The 15,000-nt window shown below is 47.5% G+C and overlaps 1 protein-coding gene and 1 long non-coding RNA gene across 2 annotated transcripts in view; both read right to left on the bottom strand.

Annotated features, from left to right (window-relative positions):
* Nucleotides 1-15,000, bottom strand: part of LOC123996747 (neuromedin-U receptor 1-like) — a 708,675-nt gene that overhangs the window by 425,115 nt on the left and 268,560 nt on the right. The gene's annotated exons all lie outside the window — the stretch shown is intronic.
* The window catches only part of LOC123996775, a 16,847-nt gene that overhangs the window by 1,814 nt on the left and 33 nt on the right, over nt 1-15,000 (bottom strand). The window contains exon 1 of the long non-coding RNA XR_006832042.1: nt 14,642-15,000. This exon is cut by the window's right edge and continues 33 nt beyond it. This is a non-coding gene — a long non-coding RNA (uncharacterized LOC123996775). The remainder of the gene's footprint in view (nt 1-14,641) is intronic.

The raw sequence follows: 15,000 nt of genomic DNA, 5'->3' as shown, positions 1-15,000 counted from the left end.
ACAGTCACAGTGGGTAGGTTTTAATAGTCACAGTGGGTGGGTTTTAATAGTCACAGTAGGTGGGTTTTAATAGTCACAGTGGGTAGGTTTTAATAGTCACAGTGGGTAGGTTTTAATAGTCACAGTGGATAGGTTTTAATAGTCACAGTGGGTAGGTTTTAATAGTCACAGTGGATAGGTTTTAATAGTCACAGTGGGTAGGTTTTAATAGTCACAGTGGGTGGGTTTTAATAGTCACAGTGGGTGGGTTTTAATAGTCACAGTGGGTGGGTTTTAATAGTCACAGTGGGTAGGTTTTAATAGTCACAGTGGGTGGGTTTTAATAGTCACAGTGGGTAGGTTTTAATAGTCACAGTGGGTAGGTTTTAATAGTCACGGTGGGTGTGTTTTAATAGTCACAGTGGGTAGGTTTTAATAGTCACAGTGAGTGGGTTTTAATAGTCACAGTAGGTGGGTTTTAATAGTCACAGTGGGTAGGTTTTAATAGTCACAGTGGGTGGGTTTTAACAGTCACAGTGGGTGGGTTTTAATAGTCACAGTGTTTAGGTTTTAACAGTCACAGTGTTTAGGTTTTAATAGTCACAGTGGGTGGGTTTTAATAGTCACAGTGGGTGGGTTTTAATAGTCACAGTGGGTAGGTTTTAATAGTCACAGTGGGTGGGTTTTAATAGTCACAGTGGGTAGGTTTTAATAGTCACAGTGGGTAGGTTTTAATAGTCACGGTGGGTGTGTTTTAATAGTCACAGTGGGTAGGTTTTAATAGTCACAGTGGGTGGGTTTTAATAGTCACGGTGGGTGTGTTTTAATAGTCACACTGGGTGGGTTTTAATAGTCACAGTGGGTGGGTTTTAACAGTCACAGTGGGTGGGTTTTAATAGTCACAGTGGGTAGGTTTTAATAGTCACAGTGGGTGGGTTTTAATAGTCACAGTGGGTGGGTTTTAATAGTCACAGTGTTTAGGTTTTAACAGTCACAGTGTTTAGGTTTTAATAGTCACAGTGGGTAGGTTTTAATAGTCACAGTGGGTAGGTTTTAATAGTCACAGTGTTTAGGTTTTAATAGTCACAGTGTTTAGGTTTTAATAGTCACAGTGGGTGGGTTTTAATAGTCACAGTGGGTAGGTTTTAATAGTCACAGTGGATAGGTTTTAATAATCACAGTGGGTAGGTTTTAATAGTCACAGTGGGTGGGTTTTAATAGTCACAGTGGGTGGGTTTTAATAGTCACAGTGGATAGGTTTTAATAGTCACAGTGGGTAGGTTTTAACAGTCACAGTGGGTGGGTTTTATTAGTCACAGTGTTTAGGTCTTAACAGTCACAGTGGGTGGGTTTTATTAGTCACAGTGTTTAGGTCTTAACAGTCACAGTGTTTAGGTCTTAACAGTCACAGTGGGTAGGTTTTAATATTCACCGTGGGAACAACGTCCCCTTTACACTTCCTGATGAACTGAGTCACTGTGTCCGTGTATACGTCAATGTTATTATCAGAGGCTACCCGGGAAACCAATCCCAGTCTGCGTGATCAAAACAACCTTGAAGCATGGATTCCGATTGGTCAGACCAGCGTTGAATAGACCTTTGAGTTTCTGCCTATAAAGAAGGGAGGAGCAAAATGGAGTCGTGATCTGATTTGACGAAGGGAGGGCAGGGGAGGTCTTGTAGGCATCCCGGAAGAGAGAATAGCAGCGGTCGAGTGTTTTCCCAGCGTGAGTACTACAGTCAATGTGTTGGTAGAACTTAGGTAGCGTTTTCCTCAAATTTGTTGAAATCTCCAGTTACAATAAATGGGGCTTCAGAATATGTGGTTTCCAGTTTGCATAAAGTCCAGTGTAGGTCCTTGAGGGCCGTCGTGATATCGGCTTGAGGGGGGATATACACAGCTGGGACAATAACTGAGGAGAATTCCCTTGGGAGGTAATACGGTTAGCATTTGATTGGTCGGGTGAATAAAAGGACTTGAGTTTCTGTATGTTATCACAATCACACCATGAGTAGTTAATCATGAAACATACAACCCTGCCTTTCTTCTTCCCTGAGAGTTCTTTATTCATGTCTGCGCGATGTACTGAGAACCCAGCTGGCTGACGGGACAGTATATCAGGAGAGAGCCTTGATTCCGTGAAACAGAGTAAGTTACAGTCCCTGATGTCTCTCTGGAAGGAGATCCTCTCCCTGAGCTTGTCTACTTTATTGTCCACAGACTGAATATTAGTGAGTAATATCCTCGGAAGCGGTGGATGGTGTGACCTCCTGAGTCAGACTAGAAATCCACTCAGAATACCTCTTCTCTGCCGGGGACGTCCTGAAACAGCCTCTGGGATGAGTTGCCCTATGGGTTGGAACGAAGAATCCAATTCGGGAAAGTCGTATTTCTGGTCGTAATGCTGGTGAGTTACCATCGCTCTGATATCCAAAAGTTATGTCCGGCTGTATGCCAATTACACAAAACATTTTCTGGGCTAACAATGTAAGAAGTAAAACACACAAAAAAATTAAAAACTGTAAGGTTGCTTAGAAGCTAGAAGCAGAGCTGCCATGCCTGTCGGCACCATCTTGTTCTCAGTGTGTGTAACTTTAAGTAGCATCCACCGAGCAGACCGGGTATGGTAACTGCTGGTGGTGAAGGAGACCAGACTACAGAGGGAGTTTACCTGCTGGTGGTGAAGGAGACCAGACTACAGAGGGAGTTTACCTGCTGGTGGTGAAGGAGACCAGACTACAGAGGTAAAGAGGGAGTTTACCTGCTGGTGGTGAAGGAGACCAGACTACAGAGGGAGTTTACCTGCTGGTGGTGAAGGAGACCAGACTACAGAGGGAGTTTACCTGCTGGTGGTGAAGGAGACCAGACTACAGAGGGAGTTTACCTGCTGGTGGTGAAGGAGACCAGACTACAGAGGTAAAGAGGGAGTTTACCTGCTGGTGGTGAAGGAGAACAGACTACAGAGGGAGTTTACCTGCTGGTGGAGAAGGAGACCAGACTACAGAGGGAGTTTACCTGCTGGTGGTGAAGGAGACCAGACTACAGAGGTAAAGAGGGAGTTTACCTGCTGGTGGTGAAGGAGACCAGACTACAGAGGGAGTTTACCTGCCGGTGGTGAAGGAGACCAGACTACAGAGGTAAAGAGGGAGTTTACCTGCTGGTGGTGAAGGAGACCAGACTACAGAGGGAGTTTACCTGCTGGTGGTGAAGGAGACCAGACTACAGAGGTAAAGAGGGAGTTTACCTGCTGGTTGTGAAGGAGACCAGACTACAGAGGGAGTTTACCTGCTGGTGGGGAAGGAGACCAGACTACAGAGGGAGTTTACCTGATGGTGGGGAAGGAGACCAGACTACAGAGGGAGTTTACCTGCTGGTGGTGAAGGAGACCAGACTACAGAGGGAGTTTACCTGCTGGTGGGGAAGGAGACCAGACTACAGAGGGAGTTTACCTGCTGGTGGTGAAGGAGACCAGACTACAGAGGGAGTTTACCTGCTGGTGGTGAAGGAGACCAGACTACAGAGGGAGTTTACCTGCTGGTGGGGAAGGAGACCAGACTACAGAGGTAAAGAGGGAGTTTACCTGCTGGGGGTGAAGGAGACCAGACTACAGAGGGAGTTTACCTGCTGGTGGGGAAGGAGACCAGACTACAGAGGTAAAGAGGGAGTTTACCTGCTGGTGGTGAAGGAGACCAGACTACAGAGGGAGTTTACCTGCTGGTGGGGAAGGAGACCAGACTACATAGGGAGTTTACCTGATGGTGGGGAAGGAGACCAGACTACAGAGGGAGTTTACCTGCTGGTGGGGAAGGAGACCAGACTACAGAGGGAGTTTACCTGCTGGTGGTGAAGGAGACCAGACTACAGAGGGAGTTTACCTGCTGGTGGTGAAGGAGACCAGACTACAGAGGGAGTTTACCTGCTGGTGGTGAAGGAGACCAGACTACAGAGGTAAAGAGGGAGTTTACCTGCCGGTGGTGAAGGAGACCAGACTACAGAGGTAAAGAGGGAGTTTACCTGCTGGTGGTGAAGGAGACCAGACTACAGAGGGAGTTTACCTGCTGGTGGTGAAGGAGACCAGACTACAGAGGGAGTTTACCTGCTGGTGGTGAAGGAGACCAGACTACAGAGGGAGTTTACCTGCTGGTGGTGAAGGAGACCAGACTACAGAGGTAAAGAGGGAGTTTACCTGCTGGTGGTGAAGGAGACCAGACTACAGAGGGAGTTTACCTGCTGGTGGTGAAGGAGACCAGACTACAGAGGGAGTTTACCTGCTGGTGGTGAAGGAGACCAGACTACAGAGGTAAAGAGGGAGTTTACCTGCTGGTGGTGAAGGAGACCAGACTACAGAGGGAGTTTACCTGCTGGTGGGGAAGGAGACCAGACTACAGAGGGAGTTTACCTGATGGTGGGGAAGGAGACCAGACTACAGAGGGAGTTTACCTGCTGGTGGTGAAGGAGACCAGACTACAGAGGGAGTTTACCTGCTGGTGGGGAAGGAGACCAGACTACAGAGGGAGTTTACCTGCTGGTGGTGAAGGAGACCAGACTACAGAGGGAGTTTACCTGCTGGTGGTGAAGGAGACCAGACTACAGAGGGAGTTTACCTGCTGGTGGTGAAGGAGACCAGACTACAGAGGGAGTTTACCTGCTGGTGGGGAAGGAGACCAGACTACAGAGGTAAAGAGGGAGTTTACCTGCTGGGGGTGAAGGAGACCAGACTACAGAGGGAGTTTACCTGCTGGTGGGGAAGGAGACCAGACTACAGAGGTAAAGAGGGAGTTTACCTGCTGGTGGTGAAGGAGACCAGACTACAGAGGGAGTTTACCTGCTGGTGGGGAAGGAGACCAGACTACATAGGGAGTTTACCTGATGGTGGGGAAGGAGACCAGACTACAGAGGGAGTTTACCTGCTGGTGGGGAAGGAGACCAGACTACAGAGGGAGTTTACCTGCTGGTGGTGAAGGAGACCAGACTACAGAGGTAAAGAGGGAGTTTACCTGCTGGTGGTGAAGGAGAACAGACTACAGAGGGAGTTTACCTGCTGGTGGTGAAGGAGACCAGACTACAGAGGGAGTTTACCTGCTGGTGGTGAAGGAGACCAGACTACAGAGGGAGTTTACCTGCTGGTGGTGAAGGAGACCAGACTACAGAGGGAGTTTACCTGCTGGTTGTGAAGGAGACCAGACTACAGAGGGAGTTTACCTGCTGGTGGGGAAGGAGACCAGACTACAGAGGGAGTTTACCTGCTGGTGGTGAAGGTGACCAGACTACAGAGGGATTTTACCTGCTGGTGGTGAAGGAGACCAGACTACAGAGGTAAAGAGGGAGTTTACCTGCTGGTGGTGAAGGAGACCAGACTACAGAGGTAAAGAGGGAGTTTACCTGCTGGTGGGGAAGGAGACCAGACTACAGAGGTAAAGAGGGAGTTTACCTGCTGGTGGTGAAGGAGACCAGACTACAGAGGGAGTTTACCTGCTGGTGGTGAAGGAGACCAGACTACAGAGGTAAAGAGGGAGTTTACCTGCTGGTGGTGAAGGAGACCAGACTACAGAGGGAGTTTACCTGCTGGTGGTGAAGGAGACCAGACTACAGAGGTAAAGAGGGAGTTTACCTGCTGGTGGTGAAGGAGACCAGACTACAGAGGGAGTTTACCTGCTGGTGGTGAAGGAGACCAGACTACAGAGGTAAAGAGGGAGTTTACCTGCTGGTGATGAAGGAGACCAGACTACAGAGGGAGTTTACCTGCTGGTGGTGAAGGAGACCAGACTACAGAGGGAGTTTACCTGCTGGTGGTGAAGGAGACCAGACTACAGAGGGAGTTTACCTGCTGGTGGGGAAGGAGACCAGACTACAGAGGGAGTTTACCTGCTGGTGGGGAAGGAGACCAGACTACAGAGGTAAAGAGGGAGTTTACCTGCTGGTGGTGAAGGAGACCAGACTACAGAGGGAGTTTACCTGCTGGTGGGGAAGGAGACCAGACTACAGAGGTAAAGAGGGAGTTTACCTGCTGGTGGTGAAGGAGACCAGACTACAGAGGTAAAGAGGGAACTTACCTGCTGGTGGTGAAGGAGACCAGACTACAGAGGGAGTTTACCTGCTGGTGTTGAAGGAGACCAGACTACAGAGGGAGTTTACCTGCTGGTGGGGAAGGAGACCAGACTACAGAGGGAGTTTACCTGCTGGTGGGGAAGGAGACCAGACTACAGAGGGAGTTTACCTGCTGGTGGTGAAGGAGACCAGACTACAGAGGTAAAGAGAGAGTTTACCTGCTGGTGGTGAAGGAGACCAGACTACAGAGGTAAAGAGGGAGTTTACCTGCTGGTGGTGAAGGAGACCAGACTACAGAGAGAGTTTACCTGCTGGTGGTGAAGGAGACCAGACTACAGAGGGAGTTTACCTGCTGGTGGTGAAGGAGACCAGACTACAGAGGGAGTTTACCTGCTGGTGGTGAAGGAGACCAGACTACAGAGGGAGTTTACCTGCTGGTGGTGAAGGAGACCAGACTACAGAGGTAAAGAGGGAGTTTACCTGCTGGTGGTGAAGGAGAACAGACTACAGAGGGAGTTTACCTGCTGGTGGTGAAGGAGACCAGACTACAGAGGGAGTTTACCTGCTGGTGGTGAAGGAGACCAGACTACAGAGGGAGTTTACCTGCTGGTGGTGAAGGAGACCAGACTACAGAGAGAGTTTACCTGCTGGTGGTGAAGGAGACAAGACTACAGAGAGAGTTTACCTGCTGGTGGTGAAGGAGACAAGACTACAGAGGGAGTTTACCTGCTGGTGGTGAAGGAGACCAGACTACAGAGGTAAAGAGGGAGTTTGCCTGCTGGTGGGGAAGGAGACCAGACTACAGAGGGAGTTTACCTGCTGGTGGTGAAGGAGACCAGACTACAGAGGTAAAGAGGGAGTTTGCCTGCTGGTGGGGAAGGAGACCAGACTACAGAGGGAGTTTGTCTGCTGGTGGGGAAGGAGACCAGACTACAGAGGGAGTTTACCTGCTGGTGGGGAAGGAGACCAGACTACAGAGGGAGTTTGCCTGCTGGTGGGGAAGGAGACCAGACTACAGAGGGAGTTTGCCTGCTGGTGGGGAAGGAGACCAGACTACAGAGGGAGTTTGCCTGCTGGTGGGGAAGGAGACCAGACTACAGAGGGAGTTTGCCTGCTGGTGGGGAAGGAGACCAGACTACAGAGGGAGTTTGCCTGCTGGTGGTGAAGGAGACCAGACTACAGAGGGAGTTTGTCTGCTGGTGGGGAAGGAGACCAGACTACAGAGGGAGTTTGTCTGCTGGTGGGGAAGGAGACCAGACTACAGAGGGAGTTTACCTGCTGGTGGTGAAGGAGACCAGACTACAGAGGGAGTTTACCTGCTGGTGGTGAAGGAGACCAGACTACAGAGGGAGTTTACCTGCTGGTGGTGAAGGAGACCAGACTACAGAGGTAAAGAGGGAGTTTACCTGCTGGTGGTGAAGGAGACCAGACTACAGAGAGAGTTTACCTGCTGGTGGTGAAGGAGACCAGACTACAGAGGTAAAGAGGGAGTTTACCTGCTGTTGGTGAAGGAGACCAGACTACAGAGGTAAAGAGGGAGTTTACCTGCTGGTGGTGAAGGAGACCAGACTACAGAGGGAGTTTACCTGCTGGTGGTGAAGGAGACCAGACTACAGAGGGAGTTTACCTGCTGGTGGTGAAGGAGACCAGACTACAGAGGGAGTTTACCTGCTGGTGGTGAAGGAGACCAGACTACAGAGGGAGTTTACCTGCTGGTGGTGAAGGAGACCAGACTACAGAGGGAGTTTACCTGCTGGTGGTGAAGGAGACCAGACTACAGAGGGAGTTTACCTGCTGGTGGTGAAGGAGACCAGACTACAGAGGGAGTTTACCTGCTGGTGGGGAAGGAGACCAGACTACAGAGGGAGTTTACCTGATGGTGGTGAAGGAGACCAGACTACAGAGGGAGTTTACCTGCTGGTGGTGAAGGAGACCAGACTACAGAGGGAGTTTACCTGCTGGTGGGGAAGGAGACCAGACTACAGAGGGAGTTTACCTGCTGGTGGTGAAGGAGACAAGACTACAGAGGTAAAGAGGGAGTTTACCTGCTGGTGGGGAAGGAGACCAGACTACAGAGGGAGTTTACCTGCTGGTGGTGAAGGAGACCAGACTACAGAGGGAGTTTACCTGCTGGTGGTGAAGGAGACCAGACTACAGAGGGAGTTTACCTGCTGGTGGGGAAGGAGAACAGACTACAGAGGGAGTTTACCTGCTGGTGGTGAAGGAGACCAGACTACAAAGGTAAAGAGGGAGTTTACCTGATGGTGGGGAAGGAGACCAGACTACAAAGGTAAAGAGGGAGTTTACCTGCTGGTGGTGAAGGAGACCAGACTACAGAGGTAAAGAGGGAGTTTACCTGCTGGTGGTGAAGGAGACAAGACTACAGAGGTAAAGAGGGAGTTTACCTGCTGGTGGTGAAGGAGACCAGACTACAGAGGGAGTTTACCTGCTGGTGGTGAAGGAGACCAGACTACAAAGGTAAAGAGGGAGTTTACCTGATGGTGGGGAAGGAGACCAGACTACAGAGGGAGTTTACCTGCTGGTGGGGAAGGAGACCAGACTACAGAGGGAGTTTACCTGCTGGTGGTGAAGGAGACCAGACTACAGAGGGAGTTTACCTGCTGGTGGGGAAGGAGACCAGACTACAGAGGGAGTTTACCTGCTGGTGGTGAAGGAGACCAGACTACAGAGGGAGTTTACCTGCTGGTGGGGAAGGAGACCAGACTACAGAGGGAGTTTACCTGCTGGTGTTGAAGGAGACCAGACTACAGAGGTAAAGAGGGAGTTTACCTGCTGGTGGTGAAGGAGACCAGACTACAGAGGGAGTTTACCTGCTGGTGGTGAAGGAGACCAGACTACAGAGGTAAAGAGGGAGTTTACCTGCTGGTTGTGAAGGAGACCAGACTACAGAGGGAGTTTACCTGCTGGTGGGGAAGGAGACCAGACTACAGAGGTAAAGAGGGAGTTTATCCAAAAGGGCTGTAGATGAACACATACAAATGTATCTTTCTGCGCATATAAAGGGAGGTCCAATCTACCATTTGGTACAAGGTGTAATGGTGGGTGAGTGACTTGGCATCTGTTATAAAGTGCAAGAATGCATGCTAAACAGAGTCCAGTCTCTGTAAGACAGAGGAGGCTGCATGATAAACAGAGTCCAGTCTCTGTAAGACAGAGGAGGTTGCATGATAAACAGAGTCCAGTCTCTGTAAGACAGAGGAGGTTGCATGATAAACAGAGTCCAGTCTCTGTAAGACAGAGGAGGTTGCATGATAAACAGAGTCCAGTCTCTGTAAGACAGAGGAGGTTGCATGATAAACAGAGTCCAGTCTCTGTAAGACAGAGGAGGTTGCATGATAAACAGAGTCCAGTCTCTGTAAGACAGAGGAGGTTGCATGATAAACAGAGTCCAGTCTCTGTAAGACAGAGGAGGTTGCATGATAAACAGAGTCCAGTCTCTGTAAGACAGAGGAGGTTGCATGATAAACAGAGTCCAGTCTCTGTAAGACAGAGGAGGTTGCATGATAAACAGAGTCCAGTCTCTGTAAGACAGAGGAGGTTGCATGATAAACAGAGTCCAGTCTCTGTAAGACAGAGGAGGTTGCATGATAAACAGAGTCCAGTCTCTGTAAGACAGAGGAGGTTGCATGATAAACAGAGTCCAGTCTCTGTAAGACAGAGGAGGTTGCATGCTAAACAGAGTCCAGTCTCTGTAAGACAGAGGAGGTTGCATGATAAACAGAGTCCAGTCTCTGTAAGACAGAGGAGGCTGCATGATAAACAGAGTCCAGTCTCTGTAAGACAGAGGAGGTTGCATGATAAACAGAGTCCAGTCTCTGTAAGACAGAGGAGGTTGCATGATAAACAGAGTCCAGTCTCTGTAAGACAGAGGAGGTTGCATGATAAACAGAGTCCAGTCTCTGTAAGACAGAGGAGGTTGCATGATAAACAGAGTCCAGTCTCTGTAAGACAGAGGAGGTTGCATGATAAACAGAGTCCAGTCTCTGTAAGACAGAGGAGGCTGCATGATAAACAGAGTCCAGTCTCTGTAAGACAGAGGAGGTTGCATGATAAACAGAGTCCAGTCTCTGTAAGACAGAGGAGGTTGCATGATAAACAGAGTCCAGTCTCTGTAAGACAGAGGAGGTTGCATGATAAACAGAGTCCAGTCTCTGTAAGACAGAGGAGGTTGCATGATAAACAGAGTCCAGTCTCTGTAAGACAGAGGAGGTTGCATGATAAACAGAGTCCAGTCTCTGTAAGACAGAGGAGGTTGCATGATAAACAGAGTCCAGTCTCTGTAAGACAGAGGAGGTTGCATGATAAACAGAGTCCAGTCTCTGTAAGACAGAGGAGGTTGCATGATAAACAGAGTCCAGTCTCTGTAAGACAGAGGAGGTTGCATGATAAACAGAGTCCAGTCTCTGTAAGACAGAGGAGGTTGCATGATAAACAGAGTCCAGTCTCTGTAAGACAGAGGAGGCTGCATGATAAACAGAGTCCAGTCTCTGTAAGACAGAGGAGGTTGCATGATAAACAGAGTCCAGTCTCTGTAAGACAGAGGAGGCTGCATGATAAACAGAGTCCAGTCTCTGTAAGACAGAGGAGGTTGCATGATAAACAGAGTCCAGTCTCTGTAAGACAGAGGAGGTTGCATGATAAACAGAGTCCAGTCTCTGTAAGACAGAGGAGGTGGCATGATAAACAGAGTCCAGTCTGTAAGACAGAGGAGGTTGCATGATAAACAGAGTCCAGTCTCTGTAAGACAGAGGAGGCTGCATGATTAACAGAGTCCAGTCTCTGTAAGACAGAGGAGGTTGCATGATAAACAGAGTCCAGTCTCTGTAAGACAGAGGAGGCTGCATGATAAACAGAGTCCAGTCTCTGTAAGACAGAGGAGGTTGCATGATAAACAGAGTCCAGTCTCTGTAAGACAGAGGAGGTTGCATGATAAACAGAGTCCAGTCTCTGTAAGACAGAGGAGGTTGCATGATAAACAGAGTCCAGTCTCTGTAAGACAGAGGAGGTTGCATGATAAACAGAGTCCAGTCTCTGTAAGACAGAGGAGGTTGCATGATAAACAGAGTCCAGTCTCTGTCAGACAGAGGAGGTTGCATGATAAACAGAGTCCAGTCTCTGTAAGACAGAGGAGGTTGCATGATAAACAGAGTCCAGTCTCTGTAAGACAGAGGAGGTTGCATGATAAACAGAGTCCAGTCTCTGTCTGCATGCATATGTACAACAAGTCACCATAATCAATTACAGAGAGAAAAAAAAATCAATTGAAGCTTTGTCACAAGATTATCCACATGAACTTTAAAGGACAACTAAGATACCGAGGTATGTTATAGGATGACACTTTTCCAATGGATGAGCCATCAGATGTGACAATGCTAACCTTCTCTGGCAGAGTTCTAGCTCTGCTAAAGGTTATGAACTTAGATGTTTGTACATTCAAGACCAAGGCCTGCAGTTACTGAATATCAGTCTGGAGCTCTTCAACAGCCTGAACCAGAGAAGGAACACATGCATAGATGACTGTATTATCTGCATATAGATGGAACTTTGCTGGTTGAATCCCAATTCCCAAATCATGAATAAACATTTTAGAACAACCCAGGAGCTAAAATGAAACCTGGGGGACACCTCTATTAAACTCTAGAAAGCTAGACTTGTGATTGTCACTGTATACACATTGTGTTCCGTCAGGAAGATAGTTCCTAAGCCAATTTACTGCCCCTTCACTGAGACCAATGTTCCTGAGTCCAGCTAGCAACGAGAGAGAGAGAGAGAGAGAGAGAGAGAGGGGGAGAAGGAGAGAGAGAGAGAGAGAGAGAGAGAGGGGGAGAAGGAGAGAGAGAGAGAGACAAAGAGAGAGAGGGAGAGGGAGAAAGAAAGAAAGGGGGAGAGACAGAGGGAGAAAGAGAGAAAGGGGGAGAGACAGAGAGAGAGAGGGAGAAAGAGAGAGAGACAGAGGGAGAAAGAGAGAGAGCCAGAGAGGGGGGGGAGAAAGGGGGAGAGAGGGAGAAAGAGAGAAAGGGGGAGAGACAGAGGGAGAAAGAGAGGAGACAGAAAGAGAGAGACAGAGAGAGAGAGAGAGAGAGAGAGAGAGAGAGAGAGAGAGAGAGAGAGAGAGAGAGAGAGAGAGAGAGAGAGAGAGAGAGAGAGACAGAGGGAGAGAGAGAGAGAGAGAGAGAGAGAGAGAGAGAGAGAGAGAGAGAGAGAGAGAGAGAGAGAGAGAGGGAGACAGAGACAGAGAGAGAGAGAGAGAGAGAGAGAGAGAGAGAGAGAGAGAGAGAGAGAGAGAGAGAGAGAGAGAGAGAGAGAGAGAGAGAGAGAGACAGAGACAGAGAGAGAGAGAGAGACAGAGACAGAGAGAGAGACAGACAGACAGAGAGAGAGAGAGAGAGAGAGAGAGAGAGAGAGAGAGAGAGAGAGAGAGAGAGAGAGAGAGAGAGAGAGAGAGAGAGAGGGAGACAGAGACAGAGAGAGAGAGAGAGAGAGAGAGAGAGAGAGAGAGAGAGAGAGAGAGAGAGGGGAGAAAGAGAGAGAGACAGAGAGAGAGAGAATGGGAGAAAGAGAGAGAGAAAGAGACAGACGACTGGGGTGAATGCAGAAGCAGCTTTCAGAAGCAGGAAAATACACTTTTTTTTGACTGATGTCCGATATAAGGGCATCAGGATATAAGGACATGTACGTGATAGGCCGATAGGCTTATATGATTATGATGTCATAACGCTTCTTGACAAGTGAAGGGACAGAGAAGTCAGGCACAGCAGAGACAATGGTGTGGTTTAATAAACATAAAAACCACCGTATACACCAGCATCCACCAGCATAACAAGAAACAATTCCAGACAAGGGGGGAACAGAGGGTTAAATACACAACTTGTCATTTTTTTTAACCTTTATTTATCTAGGAAATTTGATTTATTTCACTAGGCAATTCAGTTAAAGAACAAATTCTTATTTTCAATGACGGCCTACCAGGGAACAGTGGGTTAACTGCCTGTTCTGGGACAGAACGACAGATTTGTACCTTGTCAGTTCGGGGGTTTGAACTTGCAACTTTCAAGTTAGTAGGCCAACGCTCTAACCCCTAGGCTACCCTGCCACCTCTACACTCTAACCACTAGGCTACCTGCCTCCCCCTCTAACCACCAGACTACCCTGCCGCCTCTACACTCTAACCCCTAGGCTACCCTGCCACCTCCTTCTGGTCCTTCTGTAGCTCAGTTGGTAGAGCATGGCGCTTGTAACGCCAGGGTAGTGGGTTCGATCCCCGGGACCACCCATACGTAGAATGTATGCACACATGACTGTAAGTCGCTTTGGATAAAAGCGTCTGCTAAATGGCATATATTAGAAGACAAGACAAAACAAATGGAAAATGAAAGGTGGATCGGCGATGGCTAGAAGGCCGGTGACGTTGATCACCGAACGCCGCCCGAACAAGGAGAGGGACCGACATCGGCGGAAGTCGTGATACACAGGATGGTCATAATGCTTCATGAATATATCATAAAGTGTTTTTCCTACAAGTTATTTAAAATATGATGAAAAAACATGACTGTAAATAATTATTTTCAAAGACAACAAAGGATTGAAGAAGCAAACTTTCAAAAGGAAACATCTGATTTGAATAAATATGGGTTCTTGTGTTACAACCAGCCATAAAATAACACAATATATGTCACAACAGGTGTAAATATATGTGTTATGACAGGACAAGCTATGCGGTTATATATCATAACATGTTACGACACTGTGCGTCAAGTATTGTTACCTTTTATTTCCATAACATAATTTTTTTAAAAGTAATTTTGGATCAACGTAGATAGTTTCAAATAAATGCAACTTAAAACTTACCTTTCGATTTTGAAATCGTTTTGACATCAGAGCAACCTTGAATCTTCTTATTTGCGTCAGGAAAGGTTAGTCATATGATGGGTAGGATATACTGTACCTTGCAGAGAGCATATCCACCTGACAATCTCTTAGAAACAAATATCAACCACGATTTAAAAAGATCTGATGCTGGCATAAGATGGAGAGAAAGTTCGAGTATATGTAATGGAATTACAGTGAGTGAAAATGTGTGCGTGGTGTATAGAATGTATTTTTACAAGAGACAAAATTCACAAATTCAACTGCAAAACGAATACTGTCTCAATAAAGTTTTTTCTGGGAACACTATGAAGTTAGAGCTAGAAATGACCTGTCAGAGGTATTATAATATAAACATCCTTTTAACGGACTAAGGAGGTGCAGGTCTGGGCAGAGGAGAAGTAGCGGTGGGATGTAGTAATGGTGTCTTGAAGTTGTCGTTCGTATGTACACGTTTTTGGGGGGGAATGTGAAAAGAAAATGTAATTTACGCACAATGCGTGTGTGTTTATTTTTTTTTATTACCCTGCTCCAAACCTTAACCCTTAACCCTTAACCCTTAACCCTTAACCCTTAACCCTTAACCCTTAGCTTAAACATTCAATATTAAATGCCTAAAATCAAACATCGAAATTTGGCGTTCGTGGGCTGACGTCGGATTTTGAATTGAGACCGTGCGAGCTTGTTGAAGGGTCAGTGTGACACACACACACACACTTAGCCTACCTTTCCCTCTGTCACACGCAAATGTAAAATCCACTCACAGACGTCCAGTCCTCCAATCCATTAGTAATAGGCAAACACATCCCATAATGCTCTACTAATACCATATGATATCTTGTCACTAAATAATGCTTGGCATTGTCATTCTCAACGATCAAACTGTTATATTCTGATAGAGATCAGACACCTAAAAACAAACAGAAACGTTCCCAGACCTCAAAGTCGCGACCTTTGGTTTCAGTTTGCTGTTCTATTAATTCTTCCATATTCCGGTGAAATCTGTTTTCAATCTGTTGAAAAAAATATCATAAAAAGTCCCGGAAAGTTGATCCTGTTCATTCCCACGTTAAACCGAGCCAGAT

Source organism: Oncorhynchus gorbuscha, linkage group LG02, assembly GCF_021184085.1.
Source record: "Oncorhynchus gorbuscha isolate QuinsamMale2020 ecotype Even-year linkage group LG02, OgorEven_v1.0, whole genome shotgun sequence".
Taxonomy (NCBI): Eukaryota; Metazoa; Chordata; class Actinopteri; order Salmoniformes; family Salmonidae; genus Oncorhynchus; species Oncorhynchus gorbuscha.
The sequence above is the reverse complement of the archived record's forward strand: the minus strand, read 5'-3'. Positions and strand labels throughout refer to the sequence as shown.